Source organism: Lotus japonicus, chromosome 5 (assembly GCF_012489685.1).
Source record: "Lotus japonicus ecotype B-129 chromosome 5, LjGifu_v1.2".
NCBI classification, from domain to species: domain Eukaryota; kingdom Viridiplantae; phylum Streptophyta; class Magnoliopsida; order Fabales; family Fabaceae; genus Lotus; species Lotus japonicus.
In genome coordinates, this window is record NC_080045.1 from 13,223,722 (window position 1) to 13,245,160 (window position 21,439).

General features: G+C 40.5%; 1 long non-coding RNA gene across 2 annotated transcripts; it reads left to right on the forward strand.

Annotated features, from left to right (window-relative positions):
* Positions 1-7,148: 7,148 nt before the first annotated feature.
* On the forward strand, positions 7,149-9,516 carry LOC130718720 (uncharacterized). Of its 2 annotated transcripts, XR_009012770.1 has the most exons (4): positions 7,149-8,421; positions 8,493-8,622; positions 8,945-9,032; positions 9,178-9,516. It is a non-coding gene; the product is annotated as an uncharacterized LOC130718720 (long non-coding RNA). The 2 variants fall into 2 exon arrangements; XR_009012769.1 differs by having other exon boundaries at positions 7,149-8,622.
* The last annotated feature ends 11,923 nt before the right edge of the window (positions 9,517-21,439 follow it).

Sequence of the window (21,439 nt, forward strand, 5' to 3'; positions counted from 1 at the left end):
ACACTAACGATGGCTGAAGGAGATGATCATGCCGCAAAATCCGTGGCAAAGGAGTGCTCATTGAACGAAACATAAGGTCATTACACGCCTGCCACACATAATAAAGGACTGTGAAACATACACCAGCAGCAGTCGTATCAATAGACTCCAGAAAACTCGCCAAGAACTAAAGTGGAAGAGAAGTTCAAGAAAAGTGAAAGAGAGACTTGATTGAAATAATAAAAAAATTGAGGGTCTAACATTGTTTTGAATCATAACCCTTCATCAACTATATTAGAGGAACCAGAATGTAATGAAGTTAATTTTATTTTTAAGATGAACTCTCAAAGAAATCTGGAGATAGTTTAGCTTTTTTAGTTCATTTTAAAATAGATTTTAATGGATTTGCACACTCGGCATAAAATAACTTTACGCTAACAACTACTCACAACATTTCATGTAGGAGGAAATTCTATTGAATAAATTTGTAAGCAAAATTTAAACACAATGCACACATTTTTTTTAACATGGAAATATATTAGAAAAAAATCAAGTGGCCAAAGAGGCAATTACATCAGACTCAACTAAAACAACACAATCCGGGGGAACTTCCTCAATCCAAACACAGTTGGGATACTTTGAAGAGTTCTTGACCAAGTGATTAGCCACATAATTCCCGGATCGACGAGCAAAAGACAAATGAAAGTTATGAAACGAAGTCACCAAGTCTCTACAGTCATTAATAATGGAAATAAAATAAGACGCTCACTGCCTAGATTTGTGCCAAGCCTCATACAATTGGAGGCAATCCGTTTCGACACAAACATCAGGAAAAAATAAATTTGCAGCAAGAGAAAGGAACCACTTGAAAGCTAGAGCTCCAGAAGGCAAAGGGGAAGTTGCCTCCACTGGGTACAAAGTCGCAGCCGCCATGACCTCTCCTCGGCCATTCCGAGCCACACAACCCGCCCTAGCAGATCTCCCATTCAAAAATACCCATCAAAATTTATCTTCACCACATCTGATCCTGTGCACCTCCACCTGGTAGGAAACTCACGCTGTGGACATGAAGAAATCTTGACCGCGGGTGCTATTAAGGCTTGCACTCAAGCCACCAAATCCTCCACCACCGACGGCACTCATTGAAACAACATGTTCCTATTTTCCTAAATCACATACAAGTAAAGTAAAGCACGCACCATCCACAGCGGGATCATCAAGGGCCCAAAAACGCTGAAGCATGCTTGTAATCGAGCTATCATTTTGCACTTTTAAACTACCAGGGAATGCAAACCACCAGAGAGCAACCACTGGCAACTGTAGATTACATGATCAATGGTCTTTGAATTTGCATTGCAAAGAGGACAGACTTCTTCTACATCAATTCCATGCACCCGAAGAGAATGGAACAATAGAAGAATACCACGAATAGCACGCCAAGCTACCTCCTTGCATCAAGGAAAGGCTTGAACGTGCCACAAAACTTTCCAGAAGCTCCCGGGCAGCAGCTACGTACCAGAAGATAACATTTCCCTCATCTCCTTGCAATGACGAATGAAGGAATAGTCGCTTTTCATATAATACAACCCATATGTCGTCAAGGGCCATAACAGCAAGTCCTCTTTGGGCACCAAGGAAAGAGGGACATGCAAAATAGCCTTAGTTGTGGGCTGCCAAAACAAAAGATCAATAAGGTCCCTATCCCAAACTTGTCCACCAGGAGAAAGTAAGTGAGAAACAAACTACAAATTGTCGCATCATGGGCAAGATCTTCACGGAAAATAAGAGGAACATCTGCTGGGATCCATTTATCCCTCCAAATGTCAATAGTTTGACCATTACCGACCTTCCATCGGACCCCTCCTCAAAGAACCATCTAGTACGAAAAGTAATCATCCAAGCATGGCTAGGACGGCTTCCTTTCTTTGCTGCACAAAGAGATGAGTTAGGATAATATACAATTTTAAATAATATGGGTTCTTTTGGAGTCTCCACCAATTCTTTCCAACCAAAGTTGTATTAAAGGCTTTGAAATCCCTAAACCCAATGCCTCCCGCATGTTTGGACCTGGGGAATCCCATTTAAGCCAAGGGCATCTCCACTCCAATAAAATCTGCAAATCATTCGTTCAATATCTACACATAAACTATCAGGCAACATAATGTAAGATCAAGTTTTGATCTAGTAGTACAACTCTATGTTTTGATGATTACAAGTTAATCTTTTGATATGAACAATTGTGGTACTCTAACGTGTTTTTCTGAGTGTGCTATTTACAGGCTCTGACCTCTATTCAATCTCACACAAATCAGAAGCACTGTGCTTAAAGAGTGTCCCAAGCAACGCTTTCGCATTCACCATGTTCAGTATGAACAGTGGAAAAGCTTCAGAAGTTCTGAAGTTATACAAACTCTGATGTGGACTCAGTCACTAGAAGTTCTGAAGATCCAGAAAGTCTGATAACCAAGAAACACTGAAGGTTCAGATGTTCTGATGGTGTAGAAGACTCTGAAGATCCAGAAGCTGAATAGTGGAAACTCTGATGTCCAGAAGCAAGATACTCTGAAGACCATGTACTTCCCTCTGAGTTCAGAATCAGAAGATACAATGGTCAGAGGATCTGGGCTTTCCCTCTGACTCTGATCAACCGGCTTCACAAGTTCCAACATGAAGCTTTCTCCTGATCAGAAGTCTCCTAGGTTTAAAGGTCAAGTCACTATCCAAGTACAAAAGCAACTGTACCTTCCTGACGACCTACCTAACAGTCTCAGACACAGCAGAAGCTGGATTTTCCAGAACTGCCCTTCAACGGTAGCATTTCCCATGCAACGTTCAACCCTAATCCTTGGAGTATAAAAAGAGGCTGAAGACTGAAAGAAGCGGCTAGAAGCATTCACATACGCGCAAGACAAATTCAAATTCTTCTAAGCTTTCTTTCATCTGAAATTCATTGTGTTTACTATTAGCTTTTTAGAAGCAAATCTCTTGTAAACAATTCTTTGATAAACAGTTTGTTTAGTTCCTTTAGGAGATCAAGGTTGATCGGATCCTAGAGAAGACTAAGAGAGTGAATCTTAGTGTGAGCTAAGTCAGTGTAATTGTTAGTCACTTGTAGGTTTCAAGTGCAATTGTAACTCTTACCTGATTAGTGGATTGCCTTCATTCTAAGAAGGAAGAAATCACCTTAACGGGTGGACTGGAGTAGCTTGAGTGATTTATCAAGTGAACCAGGATAAAAATCCTTGTGTGCTTTTCTATCTCTTATTCTTAGCACTTAAGTTCTCGAAAGATTTGTCAAAATCTTTGAGGTGGAAGTTTTATCTTGAAAACGTTATTCAAACCCCCCATTTCTACCGTTTTTCATACCTTCAATTGGTATCAGAGCGCAAGTTCTGATTACCACACCTAACAGTGTTCAGTGATCCGGGCCGGTGTTAAAAACAATGGCTGCCACCACCAGTGAAACTCAAAGAGATGGTTACAATGCAAAGCCTCCTATGTTCGACGGTCAAAGGTTCGAATATTGGAAAGATAGACTGGAAAGTTTCTTTCTGGGTTTCGATGCAGATCTCTGGGATATTATTGTGGATGGCTACGAGCGTCCAGTTGATGCAGATGGCAAGAAGATCCCAAGGTCAGAGATGACTGCAGATCAAAAGAAGCTGTACTCACAACATCACAAAGCAAGAGCAATTCTTCTAAGTGCTATTTCTTATGAAGAGTACCAGAAGATTACAGATCGTGAGTTTGCAAAAGGCATTTTTGAATCTCTGAAGATGTCTCATGAAGGAAACAAGAAAGTCAAAGAATCAAAGGCATTGTCTTTGATCCAAAAATATGAATCCTTCATCATGGAGCCAAATGAGTCCATTGAAGAAATGTTCTCCAGATTTCAGTTGCTTGTGGCTGGCATAAGACCTCTCAACAAGAGCTATACAACAAAAGATCATGTCATAAGGGTTCTCAGGAGTCTTCCTGAAAGCTGGATGCCTTTAGTGACTTCAATAGAGCTCACGAGAGATGTTGAGAATATGAGTTTAGAAGAACTCATCAGCATTTTGAAATGCCATGAGCTGAAGCGCTCTGAGATGCAAGATCTGAGGAAAAAGTCTATAGCCTTGAAATCCAAATCTGAAAAGGCTAAGGCTGAGAAGTCAAAAGCTCTTCAAGCTGAAGAAGAAGAATCTGAAGAAGCATCAGAAGATTCTGATGAAGATGAGCTGACTCTGATCTCCAAGAGACTCAACTGAATCTGGAAGCACAGGCAGAGCAAGTACAAAGGCTCTGGAAAGGCAAAAGGAAAGTCTGAATCCTCAGGCCAGAAGAAGTCCTCAATTAAGGAAGTCACATGCTTCGAGTGCAAAGAATCAGGGCACTACAAAAGTGACTGTCCAAAGTTGAAGAAGGACAAGAAGCCAAAGAAGCACTTCAAGACAAAGAAGAGTCTGATGGTGACATTTGATGAATCAGAGTCAGAGGATGTTGACTCTGATGGTGAAGTCCAAGGACTCATGGCTATTGTCAAAGACAAAGGAGCAGAGTCAAAGGAAGCTGTTGACTCTGACTCAGAATCAGAAGGAGATCCTAACTCAGACGATGAAAATGAGGTATTCGCTTCTTTCTCTACCTCTGAACTGAAACATGTCTTGTCTGATATCATGGATAAGTATAACTCTTTATTGTCTAAACATAAGAAGCTGAAAAAGGACTTATCTGCTGTCTCCAAGACTCCTTCTGAACATGAGAAAATTATCTCTGAATTGAAAAATGATAATCATGCTTTGATCAATTCTAACTCTGTGCTTAAGAACCAGATTGTTAAGCTAGAAGAAATAGTTGCCTGTGATGCCTCTGATTGTAGAAATGAGTCTAAGTATGAAAAGTCGTTTCAAAGATTCCTGGCTAAGAGCGTAGATAGAAGCTTAATGGCTTCAATGATCTATGGCGTAAGCAGAAATGGAATGCATGGCATTGGCTATTCTAAACCAATTAGAAATGAGCCCTCTGTGTCTAAAGCTAAATCTTTGTATGAATGCTTTGTTCCCTCTGGTACCATATTGCCTGATCCTTTACCTGCTAAAGTTGCTAAACCTCCTCTTAAAAAGGGATCTTTCTCTATGTCTAAATATCATGCAAAAATTCCTTTACATTATCATGTTGAGAAACCCAAGGTGATCAGAACCTCTGGGGTAACTAACAAGAGAGGACCCAGAAAGTGGGTACCTAAGGACAAGATTATCTATGTTGCAGATATCCTTGATAGCTCCACTGAAACACCAATCATAGTATCTGGACAGTGGATGCTCGCGTCACATGACGGGAGAAAGACGTATGTTCCAAGAGCTAAAACTTAAGCCTGGAGGCGAAGTTGGCTTTGGAGGAAATGAAAAGGGTAAAATTGTTGGTACTGGTACTATTTGTGTAGATAGTAGTCCATGCATTGATAATGTGTTATTGGTAGACGGCTTAACACATAACTTATTGTCTATAAGTCAATTAGCTGACAAGGGCTATGATGTTATATTCAATCAAAAGTCCTGCCGGGCTGTAAGTCAGATCGATGGCTCTGTTCTGTTTAACAGCAAGAGGAAGAACAACATTTATAAGATCAGATTATCTGAGTTAGAGGCTCAGAATGTGAAGTGCCTTCTTTCTGTTAATGAAGAGCAGTGGGTATGGCATAGACGGTTAGGGCATGCCAGTATGAGAAAGATTTCTCAGCTGAGCAAGCTAAACCTCGTCAGGGGCTTACCCAATCTGAAGTTCGCTTCAGACGCTCTTTGTGAAGCATGTCAGAAAGGCAAATTCACTAAAGTCCCTTTCAAGGCAAAGAATGTTGTCTCAACCTCAAGGCCGTTGGAACTTCTGCATATCGACCTTTTTGGGCCAGTGAAAACTGAGTCTATAGGTGGCAAGAGATATGGGATGGTTATCGTTGATGACTATAGCCGCTGGACATGGGTAAAGTTTCTAACCCGCAAGGATGAGTCTCATGCTGTGTTCTCTACCTTCATAGCTCAAGTGCAAAACGAGAAGGCTTGTAGGATTGTGCGTGTCAGAAGTGACCATGGTGGAGAGTTTGAGAATGACAAGTTTGAGAGTCTGTTTGATTCCTATGGAATTGCACATGATTTCTCTTGTCCCAGAACTCCTCAACAAAATGGCGTTGTTGAGAGGAAGAACAGAACTCTTCAGGAGATGGCTAGAACCATGCTCCAAGAAACTGGCATGGCTAAGCACATTTGGGCAGAGGTAGTAAATACAGCATGTTACATTCAGAACAAAATCTCTGTGAGACCAATTCTGAATAAGACTCCCTATGAATTGTGGAAGAACATAAAACCCAACATTTCCTACTTTCATCCTTTTGGTTGTGTTTGTTATGTTCTTAATACTAAGGATAGATTGCATAAATTTGATGCTAAATCTTCTAAATGTCTATTACTTGGTTATTCTGAGAGATCTAAAGGTTTTAGATTTTATAATACTGATGCTAAGACTATTGAAGAATCTATTCATGTTAGATTTGACGATAAGCTTGACTCTGACCAGTCAAAGCTAGTTGAGAAGTTTGCAGATATGAGCATAAATGTTTCTGACAAAGGCAAAGCTCCAGAGGAAGCTGAGCCAGAGGAAGATGAACCAGAAGAAGAAGCTGGTCCCTCTGATTCACAAACTCTGAAGAAGAGCAGAATCACTGCAGCTCATCCTAAGGAATTGATTCTGGGCAACAAGGACGAACCAGTCAGAACCAGATCAGCCTTCAGACCCTCTGAAGAGACCCTGCTTAGTCTGAAAGGATTGGTGTCCTTAATTGACTTAAGGCCACGCTGTTTTGTTCAACGGACAAAAAACCGTGGCTTTAAATCGGTTTATGCCACGGTTTCTGAACCGTTGAATTATTTTACATAACTCAAAATCTTAGCATATGAACCCGTGGCCCATACTCTACAATCCACGGTTTGGTACCCCTGGATATATTGTAACTGCGTTTTGCCACTTGTGGACCCTTTTTTCCACCCTCATCCAACCGCGCCCGTAGGATCTTTAAATTAAAGCGTGGGCAAAGCCTATTATTTTTAATTTTTTAAAAAAAGTTAGAAGTTTTTTTTTTTTTTTTATGTTTTAGAAGCAGAAACCTCCTTACTCACTAAGAATCAGAAACTTAACCTAACCCTCAATCACTCACTGGAAGCAATTCGTGAAAGCCAGCACCACTGCCCCACGCACAAACGTAACACTCCACCGTTCCTTTTCTTCTCTCAGATCGACAAACTCTTGGCTGTCGTCTCCATCCCTTTCCGTCAGCGAAGCTGTCTGCGTCCTCTCCATCCCTCACCGTCAACGAACCCTTGTGTCGTCCTTTCAAACCCTCTCGCAAACCTTCCTTGTGCCGTCGATCGTGGACGAGTTTTGAAGGCAATGGAAGGTGTTATGTTCTCTTTCTCTCTCCTTGGGCGACGACTGATGAGGTTCGGAGTCAACCGATCTTCACCGCTCACCGGAGGTTATGGCTGTTCTGGTCGAGGTTAGGAAGTACAAGTAACTTCTTTATCCCTTTCAGTGTTATTATACTTGGTCAATTTGGTCTTAGCTGATGTTGGAACATGGTAAAGTAGTTAGAAAATTGAATTTAGGTTTCTCTACCGCTACAATTCATTTATTATTAGATTGCAATGCTTAGTTTTGTTAAGCTTCGACCGCTCAAAAACTTCTTTTTGGGGAGAGTTGTAGTTGTTGGGAGAGATTCAACAAGGACTTCTCAAAGTCTGAAGATTTTGTCATTTAATCAGAATATCACTAATGCCATCTATGTTAGTCCTAATATTAACAACATCATGTGGTTGAACTTTAAATTAATATTGATGTTGATCTTTGAGTTAATATTTACTCTTACAGAATATGATATATCGGGTCACATAGTGGGTGAACGAGAATATTGCCCCTCTAGTGACATCTATATGAATTGAAGTTCCAATTCAGTTATATATCCTCAGTGTATTTGAAAATTATTAAATGTTTGATACATATGACTTTCTTTTCTAACTATACATTTTAAAGAGGGGAAATTTGTTGTACTATATTTCAATAAATAAAAGTATGACTTAATAGAAAAGTATGACCACTATTTAATTTACTGCATGCTCTTTACTTATTTCTTATGTTCTAGAAAACAGCCACAAGTGTTTGGGGTCTAGCAGCACGTTGGCTAGCAGATTAGGAAATCATACCTTTTGATTATGTATCATATGCTAAGAAGCTCTAGATGTGCCCACCTTAGATGCAGATTTAATCAAATAATTGTAGTTTTATACAAAATCTATTCTCACTGAGACCATGAAATTCTTACTACACAAAATATCTCAATAGCAGCTTAGCATTGAGGTACTGGAAACTTAGATTTCAAACAAGCAGCATTCATGATATAGAACCAGAGAAAAGGTATGTAATAATTCTTAAATAACTTTTTGGCAAGGATGAGAAATGCAAAACAGTGAAATATGATTTTTCAGGAATTAGAAGCAAGTAAAGGATTGACAACAAGGAATGAGGACCATTTGTAAGTGAGAGAGCTGAATGATGGCTGAGTATGCATTCACTGACAGAACTGGCCTCTTTGGAATGTCATGGTATAAGCATCTGGTAAGTTTTTTCTTTTCTTTATTGGTACAGGGCATTTGGTGATATCAATTATCTAGCAGAAACTTTTTGTTTAACTAGCTAAAACATACAATTTTGTTCTAGTCTTCCTTTTTAATTTAAACATCTTTGCTTTAATGTTTCCCCACTTTTTGTTTACCTCTTTTATGTTGAACACTTCACGTCCATTTCTTAATTAAGTGCCCATTAGTGACGGGTGTGTTCTCTCCAAGAGGCTATTGCAACTTCATTCTGTCAGAAATAGTTATAAATAAATTGGTTTCGAATATAATTTAGCTCTATGATGACACATAATCTTTTACAGATACCGGAGAGCTGACCTTTAATATGTTTTGACAACTTAGTGTGGGGAGCTTCTTTGTAGCTTGCCATGCCTACATCAGATTTATCAGGTATATATAGTTTTAAACTAAATTCTTGATTTTCTTAAGCTTTTGGGCTGTTCTAATACTTTTGTCATATATCCAATTTTGAACTATTAAAATCTAAATGTTTGTCAATGTTGAACATTTTTTCTGTCCATTTTTCACATGGCAGACTATACTGGTTTGTTGCAATTGAAGCTGGAATGACTCCAAATATTTTCTATTGTCTCAAGATTTTGAAGCCTCCGCATATCCACTTTTCCTAGCTTAGGATTTGGACATAAAGAAGGGCATATACTTATCCATTTGTTTTTGCAATTTTAACCCATGTTCAAAATTTTATCCTATTTTCTATGTTATTTTATAGAGTAACCCCCCAGATACTTGTTGGTATGACTTGTTATAGAATGATATGTGATTTAAGTAGGCTAAATAATTATTTGGCCTTCTTCCTGAACATGTTAAGTTCTTCAGAATGTCCTTTATTTGAGTTCATGATTTACTTTTGATTGTTGGTTGATACCTTTGTATTTGTTTCCTTTCATTCAATGTTTTGGGCCGCCAATAATACTTTAAGAAAGTGATTCGATCTAGATGGTAGGTACTATGCAATGAAGTCAATTGATAGAGATTTCGTATCATATTAGCACACCTATCTATCATTGTATTTAGCTTAAAAATTTGAATGTTAGATTGCAAGCTCAAGGGGAAAAAATAGCTTAAAAGGTTCTAAAAAGCAACCGTGGTATAAAATTTTCTTAAAAACCACTATGATAACCGCGGTTAAGAAACCGTAGCATAAAAGGCATATATAAACCGTGGCATAAAAGGGCACAAAGAAACCGTGGCATAAACTTCTTAGTAAACCGTTTAAAATTTCGAAAGCCACGGTTTCCCACGTGTGGTATTATAGAAACCGTGGCATTAAATTTTTGAGAGAACCGTGGCTTTAACTTATCAAAACCGTGGCACTTGGACTTGGCCACGGCCACATAACCCGCGACACGGATGGCAAAACCGTGGCGTAAGCTTTCAACCACGGTTTTTTAACATGCTCCCGCGGTTTTCCGTCCGCGGCGTAAGGCTAAAAATGCTGTAGTGGATGGTTATCGTTGATGACTATAGCCGCTGGACATGGGTAAAGTTTCTAACCCGCAATGATGAGTCTCATGCTGTGTTCTCTACCTTCATAGCCCAAGTGCAAAACGAGAAGGCTTGTAGGATTGTGCGTGTCAGAAGTGACCATGGTGGAGAGTTTGAGAATGACAAGTTTGAGAGTCTGTTTGATTCCTATGGAATTGCACATGATTTCTCTTGTCCCAGAACTCCTCAACAAAATGGCGTTGTTGAGAGGAAGAACAGAACTCTTCAGGAGATGGCTAGAACCATGCTCCAAGAAACTGGCATGGCTAAGCACTTTTGGGCAGAGGCAGTAAATACAGCATGTTACATTCAGAACAGAATCTCTGTGAGACCAATTCTGAATAAGACTCCCTATGAATTGTGGAAGAACATAAAACCCAACATTTCCTACTTTCATCCTTTTGGTTGTGTTTGTTATGTTCTTAATACTAAGGATAGATTGCATAAATTTGATGCTAAATCTTCTAAATGTCTATTACTTGGTTATTCTGAGAGATCTAAAGGTTTTAGATTTTATAATACTGATGCTAAGACTATTGAAGAATCTATTCATGTTAGATTTGACGATAAGCTTGACTCTGACCAGTCAAAGCTAGTTGAGAAGTTTGCAGATATGAGCATAAATGTTTCTGACAAAGGCAAAGCTCCAGAGGAAGCTGAGCCAGAGGAAGATGAACCAGAAGAAGAAGCTGGTCCCTCTGATTCACAAACTCTGAAGAAGAGCAGAATCACTGCAGCTCATCCTAAGGAATTTGTTGTTCCTTTGTTGTCATCAATTTTGTTAAAAACAACCTGATGTCCTAGCCGATGTTGTGACATCTGCCTTGATGAAGGCCAGGACATCCGCCCCTGCTGGCATGCTAGTGGGTCCCTTGTGGTTATGCTTTATGGTATGATCTGTTCTTACTTGAAGGTCAAGTAACTGTGTGTTGGGAGCCAGTTGCGGGTTGTTATTGTTGAAGCAAATCTGTGATTAAAAAGATTTGTTTCTATTTTTACTTGTTGATCACTCATATCAGATCTTGAAAGATTCTCTACTGATATGAGTTGGATCAAAGTGTTCTTCAGCCCAAATAAACCCTAGCCGCCTCTGCTGAAGTATATATTTGACAAAGACCTGAAGCTTGAAGTTGATCGAGAGAATTACCTTGAAGATCAAGTGTTCTTAAGAGTGTAAGTTGTTCTTTGTCTTTGTTAGTTGTGAACTCGTCTTGCTCACTGATTCTATAAAGTGAGACTGAGTTCTGTGTTGTGTTTGAGTGTCAAACAAACTCTGTGTTATTGTTGTTCACCAATCACTGTGGCAGTGATTGAGGAAAAGTGAGAGGGGCTCTCATACTTAGGCTGTGGTTCTAAGTAGAATACCACTGGGTAGATTAGGTTAAGAACAATGAACTTGATGTGTTCATGTGGGTCTGTAATACCTAGTTCTTGAGATAGTGGAATTCCTTTTCATTGGGCGAAAGCTAACCAGACGTAGGTGTAGTTTCACCGAACTGGGTTAACAACTTCCTGTGTCTTGTTTCCTTTTAGTTGTTTGTTGTTTTGTGTTCAGGTCTTTCAGTTGTATGATGTTCTAATCGATTGTCCCAGCATCGTGCAGGACATTTGTTCTAAGGGATCTAGAATTTCAATTGGCATCAGAGCAGGCACCCCTGTTCTGTGTGGGTGAGCTCCAGGGAGATATTTTCTTGATCTCATGGACAATAAGGAGGGAGGATCGATCAACAGGCCACCAATCCTGGATGGCTCCAATTATGATTACTGGAAGGTTCGAATGATAGCCTTTCTCAAGTCTATTGATATCAAAACTTGGAAGGCTGTTGTCAAAGGCTGGAAGCATCCTGTCAAAGCTCAAGCAGAAGGAAGTACATCTACTCCTGAAGAAAAACCTGAGGATGAATGGACAAGTGCTGAAGAAGAAGCTTCTTTGGCAAACTCAAAAGCAATGAATGCTATCTTCAATGCTGTGGACAAAAACATGTTTAGATTGATTAATACTTGCACTGTTGCCAAAGATGCTTGGGAGATTTTGAAAACAGCACATGAAGGTACAACCAGGGTGAGGATGTCTAGACTCCAGATGCTTACTACTCGTTTTGAGAACTTGACAATGACAGAAGATGAGACTATTTCTGAATATCACATGCGTGTGCGTGATCTGTCAAATGCTTCATTTGCTCTGGGAGAACCTATGTCAGATGAAAAGCTTGTGAGGAAAATCTTGAGGTCTGTAACCAGCAAGTTTGCAATGAAGGTCACTGCTATTGAAGAAGCTCAAGATATCAGCAGTTTGAAAGTGGATGAGCTGATTGGTTCTCTGCAGACTTATGAGTTAAAGTTGGGTGAAAAACCTGAAAAGAAGACCAAAAGCATTGCTTTTGTATCCAACACCACTGAAGGAGATGATGCTGATAGTGAAAGTGAGAATCTATCTGAAGCTCTGGCCCTTCTTGCTAGAAAATTGAACAGAGCTCTAAGGAAGATAGACAGAAGGACTAGGCCAAATGTCCAGGACATTAAGTCAGACAACTATAAAACCTACAATTCCCAGCGAAAGGTCAAAGAAGAGGACAAATCAGGCCAAAACAAGGGTGTTCAGTGTCATGAATGTGAGGGTTATGGTCACATTAGATCTGAGTGTGCAACCTACTTGAAGAAACAGAAGAAAGGCATGGTAGTGACATGGTCAGATGAAGATACTGAGGATGAGGAAGAATTATCTGTCAACAAGGTTAATGCTTTCTCAGGGGCTGTCAATGACTCAGATTCCAGTGGTGATGAAATGACATTTGAGGATTTGGAAGAGACTTACAAACTCCTACATGTTAAATGGAAGGAAACTTGCAAACATCTGAAGGAGCAAGAAGATGAGATGAAACAAGTTAAGACTGAAAATGAAAACCTAAGGGAGACCATTGATAAACTGCAAGATGATTTGGATAAATGGAACTCAAAATTAAAGGATGTTGAAACTGTTGAAAAAGCCAAGCTTCTGTTAACCATAGCTGATCTTCAAGAGAAAGTAGCTACATTGACAGCCAAACTGGAAAATACCTACAAGTCAGTGCGTATGCTGAATAGTGGATCTAATATGCTTGAAGAGATTCTGGAAGAAACAAGCAAGCAAGGAAAGAGTGTTAAAGGCATTGGTTTCAGTTACCAGTCTGGGAGTAGAGGAAATCAGAAAGCATCAAGGAAGTTTGTAAGAGCTAAAGAAAACTCTGAGTTTAAAAACCCAGAGAACTATCAGAGGTCAAGCCCGATGTCACAACATATGCCTCCACATCCTACTACTCAGAAGGCTACTGCTCAAATTCCATGGAGATGTCATTATTGTGGTAGGTTTGGTCACATTAAGCCCTACTGCTTCAAGCTATACGGATATCCTCAGATCCAGAAGGTTCTCAAGACATCTAAGAGAGCTTGGGTACCCAAAGGAGAAGTTTCATGTCTTATAGCACACACATCTTTTAGAGTCTCATCAAGTGAAGACTGGTATTTTGATAGTGGCTGCTCAAAACACATGACTGGGAATAAGGAGTATCTGGAAAATCTCAAGGAATACTCCAGTAAATCAGTCACCTTTGGAGATGGGGCTAAAGGAAAAATCAAAGGCATTGGGAAGTTGGTAAACACTGGATCTCCTAGTCTGAACAACGTTCTTCTTGTCAAGGGGTTGACAGCAAATCTAATCAGTATAAGTCAGTTGTGTGATCAAGATCTGGATGTGAAGTTTAGCAAGACTGAATGCATGGTTACCACTAGTGATCAAGAGATTGTGATGAGAGGTGTCAGGTCCAAAGACAATTGCTACATGTGGATTCCACAAAAGAAAGCCCAAGTGTCTAGATGTTTGATATCAAAAGTGGATGAGTTGAATCTATTGCACCAACGTTTAGGTCACATCAATCTCAAGAGTATGCAGAAAGTTATCTCTAAAGATGCTGTACGAGGGCTACCAAAACTGAAAATAGATGAAGAAAAGATATGTGGAGAATGCAAGATTGGAAAGCTGACCAAAACATCTCATGCAAAGCTTCAGCATCCAACTACAACAAAAGTCCTTGAACTTCTTCACATGGACTTGATGGGACCCATGCAGGTAGAAAGTCTAGGAGGTAAGAAATATGTTTATGTCTGTGTTGATGATTATTCCAGGTTCACATGGATTGACTTAATGAAGGAAAAATCAGAAACCTTTGACATATTCAGAAGGCTATGTCTGAAACTTCAAACTGAGAAGAATTGCTCTATAGTAAGAATCAGAAGTGATCATGGAAGAGAGTTTGAGAACTCCAAATTCTCTGACTTCTGTGATTCAGAAGGAATAAGCCATGAATTCTCAGCTCCAATTACACCTCAGCAGAATGGAATTGTTGAAAGGAAAAACAGGACTCTTCAAGAATCCACCAGGGTTATGCTTCATGCAAGGAAGATTTCCAACAAGTTCTGGGCAGAAGCCATGAACACAGCCTGTTACATTCACAATAGAGTAACCATTAGAGCTGGAACCACAGTCACTCTATATGAACTCTGGAAAGGAAGGAAGCCAACTGTGAAACACTTTCATATCTTTGGGAGTAAATGTTATATTCTGGCTGATCGTGAACAAAGAAGAAAGCTAGATCCTAAGAGTGATGAAGGAATTTTCATGGGATACTCTACAAACAGCAAAGCTTACAGAGTGTACAATTCCCGAACAAAGGTAATGATGGAATCTGTAAATGTCTCTATTGATGATCAACCAAATGAAAGAGAAGACACTGGTGCAACTGAAGATGATGATGGTCCACATGTCACAGCCGATGTCCCAACTATTGACCTCGACATTGAATCAGAAACCAGTTCTGATGAGCAAGATCACCAGATGACCCCTGCACATAAAGCTCCATCGATCAGAATTCAAAAGAATCATCCTCAAGAGAATATTATTGGTGACCTCAAAGAAGGAGTTACTACCAGGGCTAGAAGCTACATTGCTCATGAATGTTTTATATCCAAGGTAGAACCTAAGAATGTCAAGGAGGCTCTGACAGATGAATACTGGATAAATGCTATGCAAGAAGAACTTGATCAATTCAGAAGAAATGAAGTATGGGATCTCATTCCTAGGCCTGAGGGAGTAAACATCATAGGAACCAAGTGGATTTTCAAGAACAAGTCAGATGAGAATGGTGTAGTAACTAGAAACAAAGCAAGACTGGTGGCTCAAGGATATACTCAGATTGAAGGAGTAGACTTTGATGAAACCTTTGCTCCAGTGGCTAGGTTGGAATCCATAAGACTTTTGCTTGGTGTTGCTTGTCTTTTGAAGTTCAGATTATTCCAAATGGATGTCAAAAGTGCTTTTCTAAATGGTTATCTGAATGAGGAAGTTTATGTTGAACAGCCAAAGGGATTCACAGATCCACATCATCCTGAACATGTCTACAAACTCAAGAAAGCCTTGTATGGATTAAAACAGGCTCCTAGAGCTTGGTATGAACGTCTTACAGAGTTTCTGGTGAGCAATGGTTATTGCAAGGGAGGAATAGACAAGACACTATTTGTGAAAAATGAAAGAGGAAAACTAATGATTGCACAGATATATGTTGATGATATTGTGTTTGGTGGGATGTCGAACACGATGGTGGAACATTTTGTCCAACAAATGAAGTCAGAGTTTGAGATGAGCTTAGTTGGTGATTTGAACTACTTTCTGGGACTTCAGATCAAACAAATGGAAGACTCAATGTTTATTTCCCAGAGTAAGTATGCTAGGGGCATCGTCAAGAAATTTGGACTTGAAAAATCTGGACATAAAAGGACTCCTGCTGCTACACATATCAAGCTGTCTAAAAACAATCAGGGAGAGGATGTTGATCAAAGCTTATATAGAAGCATGATTGGAAGTTTGTTGTACCTCACTGCTAGCAGACCTGACATTACCTTTGCTGTTGGTGCTTGTGCAAGATATCAAGCTGCTCCAAAGACCAGTCATCTCTTACAAGTGAAAAGAATCATTAAGTACATAAATGGTACTTGTGACTATGGGATTCTTTATACAAATGATACTAATTCTTCTCTTGTAGGGTATTGTGATGCAGATTGGGCAGGGAGTGCTGATGATAGAAAGAGTACATCTGGAGGGTGTTTCTTCTTTGGAAACAACTTAATCTCTTGGTTTAGCAAGAAGCAAAACTGCGTGTCTTTATCCACAGCTGAAGCTGAATATATAGCTGCTGGAAGCAGTTGTACTCAGTGAAGGTATGAAAAACGGTAGAAAGGGGGGGTTTGAATAACGTTTTCAGTACAAAACTTCCACCTTAAAGATTTTGACAAATCTTTCGAGAACTTAAGTGCTAAAGATAAGAGATAGAAAAGCACACAAGGATTTTATCCTGGTTCACTTGATAAATCACTCAAGCTACTCCAGTCCACCCGTTAAGGTGATTTCTTCCTTCTTAGAATGAAGGCAATCCACTAATCAGGTAAGAGTTACAACTGCACTTGAAACCTACAAGTGACTAACAATTACACTGACTTAGCTCACACTAAGATTCACTCTCTTAGTCTTCTCTAGGATCCGATCAACCTTGATCTCCTAAAGGAACTAAACAAACTGTTTATCAAAGAAATGTTTACAAGAGATTTGCTTCTAAAAAGCTAATAGTAAACACAATGAATTTCAGATGAAAGAAAGCTTAGAATATTTTGAATATGTCTTGCGCGTATATCTGTTTCTTTCTTGCCGCTTCTTTCAATCTTCAGCCTCTATATATACTCCAAGGATTAGGGTTGAGCGTTGCATGGGAAATGCTACCGTTGGAGGGCAGTTCTGGAAAATCCAGCTTCTGCTGTGGCTGAGAACGTTAGGTAGGTCGTCAGGAAGGTACACTTGCTTTTGTACTTGGATAGCGACTTGACCTTTTAACCTAGGAGACTTCTGATCAGGGGAATACTTCATATTGGAACTTGTGAAGCCGGTTGATCAGAGTCAGAGGGAAAGCACAGATCCTCTGACCATTGTATCTTCTGATTCTGAACTCAGAGGGAAGAACATGGCCTTCAGAGTTTCTTGCTTCTGGACTTCAGAGTTTCCACTATTCAGCTTCTGGATCTTCAGAGTCTTCTACACCATCAGAACATCTGAACCTTCAGTGTTTCTTGGTTATCAGAACTTCTGGATCTTCAGAGCTTCTAGCGACTGAGTCCACATCAGAGTTTGTATAGCTTCAGAACTTCTGAAGCTTTTCCACTGTTCATACTGAACATGGTGAATGCGAAAGCGTTGCTTGGGTTACCCTTTATACACAGTGCTTCTGATTTGTGTGAGATTGAGTTGAGGTCAGAGCCTGTAAATAGCACACTCAGAAAAACACGTTAGAGTACCACAATTGTTCATATCAAAAGGTTAACTTGTAATCATCAAAACATAGAGTTGTACTACTAGATCAAAACTTGATCTTACAATCTCCCCCTTTTTGATGATGACAAAACTAAGATTTTTGATGAACAATTCTTAAACATTAAACTGAATTCACTCAGAGTTTAGAGATATAGAATAAGACTTATCCTGATGTGAATAGTTTATCTTGCTCATTCTGAATTCAAGTCACTGCTTGATTCTGAGCTTAGCTCTCCCTGAATCTAATACTTGATGAAAACGTTAGTAAAGTCTAGATTCTGAGCTAAAAAATATAAGAGTTCAGAGTGAAAAGCTTATGACATAGATGAAAAACGAATAATCAGAGCGCATAAGTGATCAGAGTCATGGACAAGGTATCAGAGTCTTGGGTATCAGAGTCAACTTAGAATTACTTCAGAAGAAGTGAAATGTATTCCTTGTATTTGCCCAGTGACACATCTATGGTCATGAAGGTGGAACTCTTAAAATCTCCAAAAGAAAAATAAGTCACACTAACACATCTTACACATCAAAAACTGGGTTTACTCCCCCTTTTTGTCATAAGCAAAAAGCTTGGGGTGTGAAAAACTTAGCTTGAAGTACAAGGTACTCCCCCTTAGAGAAGGTCTAAGTTTAAAAGAAAATGAAAACGATGTAAGAATCAGAGTTAGGCGAAAATAAATAGAAGAGTTAATGCAAGGGATGAACGTTTACCACCGGTCAAGTGAGTAAATAGAAGGGTCAGTTACCAAGAACTTAACCTCGAGAAACTGTAAGAGCATTAACTTTCAGAGAGAAAGTGAAGCCTATAAAAAGCGTTGGAGAGAAAGGTAAGCTTCACACCTCGAATAATTTTCAGTAAAAAAAAATGGCATCATACAACGTAGCACTAGAAGAGCTGAGGAAGAAGGCCTTTGAAGAGGACTTGTTCCTGAACATCAGGCATCCAGAGGGTGCAACTACCATCGCGGAGCTGACACGGACACTGCTGGAAGAGGACCTGCGTCCAGAGTTGGAGAGAGACCTGAAGGAATTTCTTGCCTTCGTGGAGGAGGTGCAAGAACTCAGCCGGCTTGAACTCAAGCTGCTGGAAGAGAAAGAGAGTTTGGAAGAGAAACTCAAGACTTCAGAAGAGATTCTGGAGAGGGATGAGCTAAAGATCAGGCTCAGCAACATCCAGCATGTACTGGAGCGTCTGGAGAAGGATAGGTCAGAGCAGCGCCAGGAGTGCAGAAGAATGAGGAGAGATCCTCCATTCTAGATTATATGATGGAAAGAAATATGATGTAAACACAAAACAATTATGAATAAAACGAGTTTAGCAAACATATGTGACATAAGTATATAGTTATGCATATATAATCACAAACGAACAAAAGAGAATAAATAAATAAAAAGAAACAGAGTTTAACAAAGGAAAACAAAGGTAACGAAAAAGAAAAAAGAAGAGATCCTAAAACTAAGGTTTGTCAGTGCGTCGCAGAAGTTCCATCATCATGTGATTCATCTCAATCAGCATGGATTCATGAGTGTCAAGACGTTGTTCCATGATGTCGAGTCTGGATGAGCTTGTCTGAGTAGAACTGGAAGGAACATTCTGAGCAGCTTGAGGATCTGGAATGGAAGCAGAAGCATCAGGAGTAAACACAACTGGTGCAAGTGCTTGGCATCTAAGAGCTTCAGCCTCAGCTTCAAGACGCTCTGCCTCAAGTCTAGCTTGTTCAGCTTGAGCTGCTGCTTTACGTGCAGCTTCTTCTGCTTGTTCTTTCTTTCTCTTGGCCTCTTCAATAGCTTCAAGAAGCTTGTTTCTCTGTTCTAGTTCATGAAGATCCACCCTTCTAGCAAACCTTTGCTTTGCAGCCTCAATGCTCTGACTGCCCTCTGCATGCAGGAGCTGCATCATAATCGGAACTTGAGCCACTAGCCAAGTGCTCAGATTGTTCCACTCATCAGCCACATTGTCAGCATTCTCACTGAGATCAGTCTGACCGTGCACATTGCGGAGCCTCAAGGAGGCTTCATGATAGAAAATATTGATGCACTCAGAGAGAGATGTGGGTTGGAGGTGAGTATAGGGAATTATGGAGAGGTTGGGTTCAGGAGAGGCTGGGTGATTGCTGCTATGGGCTTTAGAGGCACCTTGTGGAGAACCAATGTTAATCATGGGAGCATTGGGTTCAGAGGTTCCAAGGTGAGGGTCTGAAGTTTCAACCAGAGGATGTGGTGATCTAACCGAGGATTGGTTAGACACTGAATGTTCGGGTTCAGGGTCTGGTTGAATGGGCTCTTGTTGGTCAGGGACAGGGTGAGCTTGTTGAACTAAGGGGTCTGCCTCTTGGATGGGATTGGCCAAGATAGGTTCATCTGGGTCAACTAGACGTTCTGGTCTAGGGCCAGGATATCTCCTAGGGCTTGGACAGGTAAGGTAATACTCTTCCAAGGCAGACACCTTCTCTTTTCGAACCTCCATGAATTTTCTCATGGATTCAGAGTTATTGGAGGGAGAAGAATCAACAACATTGATGGGGAAGGATACAGGTGTAAAGGCTGTTGAAGAGTCTGTATCCGTGGTTCTAGCAGCAGGACGTTCTGAAGCTCTGGGAGCAGAGTGATCAGACGTTCTGGGTTGTGGTTCTGTTTGGTTGGGCTCGGGTTGTTCATGGATGATTGGTTCAGAAGATAATGGGTCGTATGGAATGGTAAGGAGAGAGGTTGGATCTTCTGACCTAGAGGTTGGGTTCTGAAGCAAATTCCAGAGAGGTGCTTCAGTAGAAGAAGGTTGAAAGAAGGAGGATCTTGGGGAATGTGGTGGAGAGGTGGTTTGTGCGGCTGGTTGGGATTCAGGAATAGGAGTGAGGGGATTTGAGGAGTGTTGAAGCAAGGCAGAAATAGGAAGTGCATCAAATAAATTCAAATCATCATCAGAAGCAAGTGCAGGCTTACTTGAATGTGCTGATGATCGAGTCACTCTGGCAGGAGGTTCAGTCCTTCTGACCACTGCAGCAGCTGGTTCCACCCGAGTAGGCTTCACCACGATTCTGACCTTCTTCTGCTTCTTCTTTGGAGGACCATCCTCACTATCACTATCATCACCATCATCAGGCTTTCTCTTTGTCTTCTTGACCAGAGGGACATCAGATTCTTCAGAGGATTCTTCCAGAACCATCTTCCTCTGAGCTTTCTTCTTTGGAGGAGAAGGAAACTCTGGAGCTGGTGGTAGTCTGCTGACGAAATCATCAAGGTCAATTTCGAATCCTTGAGCCCTTAGATCTTCAACATAGCATCTGATGGCGTCAGGATTGTCTGCTTGAGTCCACAGAGGGTAGTCGTTCAGAGGCATTCTTCTTCCTCTGATTTCAGAAGATGTGTCTTCATGAGCAGGAGCAATCTTCTTCTGGACCAAACCCATCTTCTTCAGAGAATTTGCAGTGAAGACATCACTGACAATGGTGCTCAAATCCTCTGTGCAACCAGCATTGATCAAATCTTGCACCAAGTTGCTTTCAATGAGAAAGTCTGAGAGCAGCCTCCCAAAAGGGATGTATTTGATTGCAGACTTTATGGAGGCGGTGGTGCGGGACTTCCGGATGCATTCCTTCAAGTAGGAGAACAGGAAGTAGGGAAGGCAGATCTTCTCCTGATTTTGGATGAAGAACAACATCGCCTTCTGGTTGAAGTTGATGTAGTCTGGGGAACTGCCCTTCGGTCTCTAGTTTATGCAGTTGAGCAGAATCTTGTGCCAGATCCTGAGTTTGGGGTGAAGATCCATCACCTTGTAACTCGTCTTGCCCGGTTTGAAGGTGGTGTACAGAGCCTGGTTGACTATGTCCTTGGTGCTGGGTTTCAGCTTCGATTCCGTCAGTTGGAACCGATACCCATAAGCAGTTTCTGCACCTAGCAG